Below are 8162 nucleotides of genomic sequence, written 5' to 3'. Positions count from 1 at the left end.
CCTCTCGCTCACCGAATGCGCCCGCCGCCACCGACGAGCACCACCGCACCCACCGTCTCCCCCTCGACCCCTCGCTGTGCTTCCGAGCTCCGCCACAACCCCCTCCACCTCCTCGTTGAGCTACGGACCTCCCGGACGTGCTGCAACACCGCCACCATCGCCGTTTCCGTCGCCGGCCACCGAAGTTCGCCGCGGTCAATTCGCCACCTCCGCCGCCTCCCCGAGACCACCGAGCTGCTCATCGACCTCGCTGTGAGCTCCTCTTCCATTTCCCCTTCTCCCCGCGCTCGTTCCCGCACTCCAGCCGCCTTCTCACCGGAGCCGATTGCTCCTCGCCGCCGGTCATGGCGCTGCCGTGGCCAGGGTCACCCCAGCTAGCGCCCGAGCACGTTACCGAGTTCGCCGCCCTCCCAGGAGCCCACAGAGCCTTTCCGTTTCCCCTCTAGTGCACCGCAGCGCCGCGTTCGACCTTGGCCGAACTCCGGCGGCCACCTAGGTCGACACCGGCGCCGATTCCGGCCGCCCCAACCCCAACCGACTCCACAGGAAGACGCGGCGCCCTCCCAGCTACCCGTAGAGCCTCTCCGCCGCCCGAATGGTCGCCGGAGGAGCGTTCCCGAAGCCCTCCGCCGTGCCTGTTGCCGCCGGCGTTGAGCCGCCGGCCTGTTTGGGCCATTTGACCGGGGTTTGACCTCCCCCTGTGTCACTGACATGCGGGACCAGCCCGCCTAATTAATCTAGGTTAGTTTAAATTAAAACGCTAACTAACCCAGTTAGTTAGGTTAGTCACTGACACGGAGGACCCACTGGTCAGGTTTGACCACCAGCAGCGTCTGTTGACTGCTGACGTCACAGTGACGTGGTGCTGACGCCATAATTCATTTTCTGGAATTATTTTAATTCTAAATATTCAGGAAATTCCAGAAAATGCCTAAAACTTCTAAAATTCATAGAAAATTAACCGTAACTCCAAATTAAATAATTTTTATATGAAAAATTATCAGAAAAATTCAAGGAATCCATCTGTACCATTTTCATGCATGTTAGAACAACTTATAGGTGCTGTTTAGCACAAATCAACTAAATGGCATTTGAATAATCACATATGGAGTTTGAATTTGAATCTTATATTCAAACCAACTTCATCTAATCTGTTGCTAGTTGCATTAGCTCAAAACACATTCATATTGTCATGTCATGAGCATGCAACATATTGTGCATTGCATTGATTGTGTTCCTTTCTGTATTGCCGGTATTTGTCCCCTCTCGATAGACATGATACCGATGATGTGATCGTTGACACTGATGAAGACTCAATGTTATCTTCAGAAGTGCCAGGCAAGCAAAACCCCCTTGTTCATTTCGATACAATCCCACTCTGTCGCTCCTGCTCTCTTTTACTGCATTAGGACAACACCGATTCAACTGTTACATGCTACGGTAGTTGAACCCCTTTATCCTCTGCATGACCTGTCATTGCCACAGTAAATAGATGAAACCCACTAGCATGAGTAGGAGTTGTTTGAGCCCTGATGTGCCTACTCATTCATGTTTGTTTGTCATGCCTGCTACTGCTTAGAGTTGAGTCAGGTCTGATTCATCGGGGATGAATCAGAGGTGTGTGAACATGTCCTACTGTGTGTGAGCTAAGTGTGTGAACACGATTTGGTAAAGGTAGCGGTGAGAGGCCATGTAGGAGTACATGGTGGGTTGTCTCATTGCAGCCGTCCTCAGGAACTGAGTTTTGTGTTTGTGATCCATGATTCAGCTACTACCACGCATTGGGCCCGAAACCAATGGACCCTCTCGGCTTCTTAATCACCCTTGTCCTCTGTCCAGGAGTTGCAAGTAGTTTCTGGTGTTTGTAGTATGCTGGAGGCCGTGGACAGCGCTGACCGTAGGGGTGGGCTGTGATGCGGTAGGCACGTGGCCGGGTAAACCAGGCACCCGTTTGGTGTCACGGAACCCTGTACACATCGTTTGGGGCTGTGAGCGAAACTCCGGCCGGATCTCCTCATGGATGGAACCCGAATAGGCGATAAACCTGGACTAGAGACTGGAGTGTTTAGGCAGGCCGTGGCCGACACCCACGTTGGGCTTCCGCTTGAAGGTTGCCGAGTACATGTCGTGTAAACGGCGGTAAGTGGTGAGAGCGTGTGTGAAGAAGTACACCCCTGCAGGGTTAACCTAATCTATTCGAATAGCCGTGTCCGCGGAAAAGGACTTCTGGGTTGCTTATATCAGATCATAGACAAGTGAAAGTGGATACTCTAAAATACGCAAGATAAGCGTGAGTTCTATGGATGGCGTTCTCGTAGGGAGACGGGAGCGGATCCATAGTGGTGTATTGATATGGTGATTATGTGGACTCGTGTGCGCCACCTCAAAAGAGTCGCTTGCGGTCGTAGTTTAGGATAGCCACCGAGTCAAAGCTGGCTTGCTGCAGTTAAACCCCACCATCCCCTTTGTTGATAATGATGCATATGTAGATAGTTCTGATGTAAGTCTTGCTGGGTACATTTGTACTCACGTTTGCCTATTTTATGTTTTTGCAGAGAGACTTCAGTCTCACTAGTATTTTTGCGTGGTCTTCGATGTTTAGCTTGTTACCTCAGCTACGATCTTGTGCCTCGGCAGGATTTGGTAGATAGTCAGGCTTCTCAGCCTTTTTCATTTATAGATGTCTGTACTCAGACATGATAGCCTCCGCTTGTGCTTGATTTGTATGCTCTGAATGTTGGGTCATGAGACCCATGTTTGTAATGTCTCACTCCTCGGAGCCTATTGAATAAATTACTTGAGTCGTAGAGTCATGTTGTGATGCCATGTTGTATCTGCACATATCGAGCATATTGTGTGTATGCTATTGAAATGCTTGGTATGTGTGGGATCTGACCATCTAGTTGTTTATCTTTAGTAGCCTCTCTTACCGGGAAATGTCTCCTAGTGTTTCCATTGAGCCTTGGTAGCTTGCTACTGCTCCGGAACACTTAGGCTGGCCGGCATGTGTCCTTCTTCGTTCCTGTGTCTGTCCCTTCGGGGAAATGTCACGCGATGAATACCGGAGTCCTGTTAGCCCGCTACAGCCCGGTTCACCGGAGTCCTGCTAGCCCAGTGCTACAGCCTGGATTCACTCGCTGATGACCGACACGTTCGATGCTGGGTCATGGATGCCTGTCCCTGTAAGTCTGTGCCGCTTTGGGTTTACGACTAGCCATGTCAGCCCGGGCTCCTTATCATATGGATGCTAGCGACACTGTCATATACGTGTGCCAAAAGGCGCAAACGGTCCCGGGCAAAGGTAAGACGACACCCGTGGGAATACCGTGCGTGAGGCCGCAAAGTGATATGAGGTGTTACATGCTAGATCGATGTGGCATTGAGTCGGGGTCCTGACAGCGTTGGTATCAGAGCTTGACTGCCTGTAGGATTACTAAGCCAAACTGGTCGAAGTTGAGTCTAGAAATTCTTTAGTTATATAAGGGAATTGATTGTGGGATGGAACGTAAGGCTCTTTTTACTCCTTATACCTCATGGCCTTCTGATCTGAGTCAACATCTTCTCTTCTACGGGGATTAAGAACTAGGCTATCTCTTCTTTCTATTAGGATCACGTGTTACTAATCAGTAGACTTATAAGATTGTTGGATTTAAGTCTCAGTTCAGTTCCTACTACTTCCGTATGTTAATTGTTGATCTCGGAACCTTGATATTGTGCTTCTGAGTGGTTATGCCACCATTTTTGTGATTGTCTCAAATCTTTCTGAGCATTTACAGCCGTTATGCTGTCCGAGTCATCCCAGGTTTCTAAGTAGTCTGATGCACTTGCAAATTCCTCCCTTCCGTTTCAATGTTCCTTTGGGCCAGATTAACCACACTAATCAGTAAGTTGAGGTACTCTGTTACCTTGACATATATGTTGGAGATATTATTATGACCCTAGGTGTCTTAGGGGATCACCTAGTAATCTAGCAATGTTTTGTGATCCCAGTGTGATGATTCTGGCTTTATTCTCGGAAGCATCCCGTGATGCTACTTAGTAGTAGGTATTCTACTCCTAGGTTCTGAACCCGAGATTCACTCTACCTACTTCATGTTGATAGTAATTGCTAGTGCCTTTAGGATATTAGTAACCTTTGCAATAGTCCTTGAAGTCCGTGGTATCTTCTTCTTCCAAATACCACGAACTACTTATGGCAGATGTTTATTGGATCAAAAAAAATCACAATTAGAGTACTCTTGAGGAGTTCTCCATTCATAAATCATGACTCTGCCAGTTCTACCTTTCTGCATGGGTTATCCGGAAGAAATATGTTGAACTTGGTTCGACATACTAATCTATGCATCCACAACTCAGAAAGTTATATGTTCCTTTGAGTTGTTCTCTTTAGTTGCATTCTGACCCTCGTCTATCAATTGATAGTCAAGAGTATGCGTGCGTTCGTTCATCGATGCCTATGACTCTTGTGGTCTGTCAAGCCATTCTATTCCGGAATGACTAGGAGAAACAAACTCCAGTACCTCTTCCATATCTAGGATTGGGTCAAAGTAGTTGTATTCCGCAGATCAAATGCCAATCCAGCTTTTGGTTCTGCTCTACCTTGGAGTATTACATATTTTATATCGAGATTATTATAGGAATTGCACACCATCCCATGAACTCTTGGTACAGTGACACTTCTTGCCATCACTGTTCATTCCTCGGCCCTCGTGTTGATGCAACCGGAATACCGACAAATGAATTGTGATGTGTGAAATCAATACTGCTAGCAACTCTGTTGCTTGGTAGTTAAAGGATAATAATTTCATTCCTAGTATGTTGGTTTTCGAATCATCCTTCTAATACTGATCGTGCTACCTAGTCCTTATTTCGGTGCACCCTTCGATTGATGAGTTAGGATCTTGTCAAGTCCTCACTCATTTGATCATATCGTCTTGCCCTGAAAGGCAAGATTGTTCTCGAGCTTAGTAACATATCGGTGGTTCGTGACTTTCCAAATATCTTCTTGGAGGTGTTACCGGGTTGTCACCTGACCGCTATGTTGAGTTCGTGATCAAGTTGGTTTCTTGTGAACCACCTTCTCTCCAAGAATCGGTGTTAGATATCCCTGAGCTAGTTGGTTAAGCTAGACAACAACTTGGAGAGTTGGAAGATAAAAGCTTGTCTGACTTAGTTCGTTCCAAAGGGATATTCTTGTGTAGTGTGTGTTGAAGAAAGATGATATCTTCATCGATTGGTCCTTGTGATCAGTTGCTGGACCTATTGTCTTATCAATCCTTTGATTTGAGTGTGGGCTATCGTCAAATCAAATCAGTACCAACGATGCTCGTAATGTTGTCTTATTCGTGGTTGATCCCTCGAGCATACACCATTATATCTTTTGGGTCTGACCAATGCTATCACTTGTTCACTTAACTATGGAATTCCTTTTAAAAGGAAACCCAGATGAATTGTTGTTGTGCCCATTGACAACATCCTTGTCTTCTCCATAATTTTGCTGAACATTAAGCTAGTGTTGGAAACTTTTGAAAGCATTTGTTCATGCTAGCTCATGAAGCATATGTTTGGATGAAGGTAGTGACTTCCTTTAATTCATGTGCATCTGATGCAAGTTGCCGCCGTGGATTCGAGAAAGTCAATGTTGCTTTTTTTGGAATCATTCCAAATCAGTCATGCACACGTGCGAAGAATGCTGTGGTTTGAAGACTTGCAACCTTTAAATCTATATGTATCCCTAGCACACCAAGCCACTGGTTGATTTGTTCAAGGAGAAGGAGTTCCTTCATAAGAGCTAATCCGGACTTATGTAAGAACTTCGATACCCTCGTTGATGGTTCCCCCTCCTGAACTCGGTAGTGTTTTATTATAAGACTACCACGTGGTCATGCTTGTCTGGGACAACGTGTTCACATGTTTGTAGCAGAACCAGCTCATGTTTTGGAGCTTACTATCGTAGTTCATTTCCCGAGAATCTCGCAACGTCATCTCGTCGATTTATGTTGCAAACTTTTATTTTTCTTTCTAGACTTGATGAGTCTGGGATATCCTGACACCAACCAGATCTGAATCTCATGCAGATATGATGGTTGGAACATTCTCCAAGAACTATAATATTGGTCCCTCGATAACCGGTAAAGTGGATGTCGTGGCCAACACACCCAGCCGGAAGACCTGTTATTATAATATCTTGATTGAGGAAGTTGGCCACCTCCCCATAGGGATTTCGTAGGATTTACTCCCTAGTTGCCCCTATGGATTTTGAGATCCCGAAGTCCGACCTTTTACTTGATGTCCTAGATACCAGACCATTTCTATGAATGGGTTACACTAGCACATCAAGGAGAACATTAGAAGCGGAGTGCTAAATGTTTCTCGGTCGATCATCCAGATTTTGTTTCCTTGGCCTCGCTAAGATGAAATCTGAGAAGGTGTTATCTTTCTTTGCATCTACATCCTCCATCATCATTCATCATGGTAGCAAGTTGTGTTGCCGGACCCTTGACACGGATATTGGTAAAACCTTGATGAATATGGAAATGCTCAAGTTCTTGAGAGCACGCACAAGCGTTACGTGTTATCATCGGCTCTAACTGGGATTACTCTCAGTTTCCTCGGCAATGCTATGACCTCTTCAAACAGTGAATTCACTCCCTATTGTTGGGTTCTTCCCCAGTTACCAGAATCATTCCTATCATTTGCATTTTGTTCCTAGCTTGCACCGCCAATGTGCCATTCTACCATGGGTCTCTTCCATTGCCGGTGATAAGCAAATTCATCCATTACGTTCTCTTCAACAAGGTAATCCACATCATCCAAGTCCGAGTATGCCATTCTACCGACCCCCTCCAAACGATCGCTCGAGAATTGTCTTAGGCTGGTTTAAAGAGTTTCAATGATCTCTGAATCAAAAGTAATTCTTTTTGCCACTTAAAGGGATATATCTACGAATCACCCTCCTCCAGGATGTTTCGTCGTGGTATCATGGCAACTCAACTCCTCGCTACGTTGACAATCGTTTACCACCTTCTTAGGTATGAAATTGTTGTCTACCTAGTGAACCTTCGTCATCCGTTTCTTTCCACCCCTCTTGATGTGTATCTCGTGTCTCAACCCGAGAGATGGTTCTATGTCTCATTCCGGAAGTTAATCCTGAGTTGTTCGATCTTCGAGAAGACCGATCCTTCCAGAGTTTTCCTTTCCTCTCCTTGTCATGATTAATTGGAGTTCTCAGAACAAGACGACAAGACAAAGATGGTGATCGAAACAACGTTCATTTGGAGTGCGACCTGGATCGTGAAGATTATACTAGTTTGCGTTCCCCTTTTCACCCTACCCTACGCTTGAATCTCGAGACGAGATTCTTGTTTAGTGGGGGTGAGTTGTCACATCCCTAGCTGCTGGTAGTGCTCTAGGCTAGCTTCATGTTTGCATCATGTTTAAATTTTGCCTAAAATTGAAATGGGGATGTTCAAACCCTAGCATTAAATCAACTCAACTAGGGTGAATTAAAATCTTTTCAATAAACCCAAAAGGTTCCTAAGAAAAGTTCATGATTTCTGGTTAAGGTGGAAACCTCTGCCAAAAATGATGATTTTATTCCTAGGTCATTTTTGGATTTTTGAATTAAATCATATTATATTTGACTTTGGGCATTTAAATACTATAAATAATTTAAATGCTCAAATAAATGTTGGAAATTGATAAGGGTCACTGAAATAATTCAGAAAGTACCCATAATTATTTCCAGGATTTTATAAAATGATTTGATATTTTAAAACAAATCCTAAAACAAATTGCAGAAATAGAAAAATATAAAACAGAATAGAAATAAAAGAGAGGAGAGAAACATTACCTGCAGCCACCTGGGCCACTTACCTGCTTACCAGAGCCGGCCCAGTTCCCCCAGCCGGCCCAGCCCACCTCCTCCTCCTTTGTCCTCTTCCTCCTCTGCCAGGAGGACGAGCAGAGGCGAGGCGTGGCGCTCGCCGACGCTGCCCCGGCCACCTCCTGCTTCCCCCCCCCCTAGCCACCTCCTGCTTCCTCCCTGGCCTCCCCAGCGACGCCCCGGACGACGCCACGCACCCCCTGCACCGCTCCCCTCTCCCCGTGCCCCTCTTCCCCCCCTGTTCGCCTCTCCCTCTCGCTCACCGAATGCGCCCGCC

This window comes from Triticum dicoccoides, chromosome 7B, assembly GCF_002162155.2.
Source record: "Triticum dicoccoides isolate Atlit2015 ecotype Zavitan chromosome 7B, WEW_v2.0, whole genome shotgun sequence".
Lineage (NCBI taxonomy): Eukaryota > Viridiplantae > Streptophyta > Magnoliopsida > Poales > Poaceae > Triticum > Triticum dicoccoides.
Note: the sequence above shows the minus strand (reverse complement) of the source record.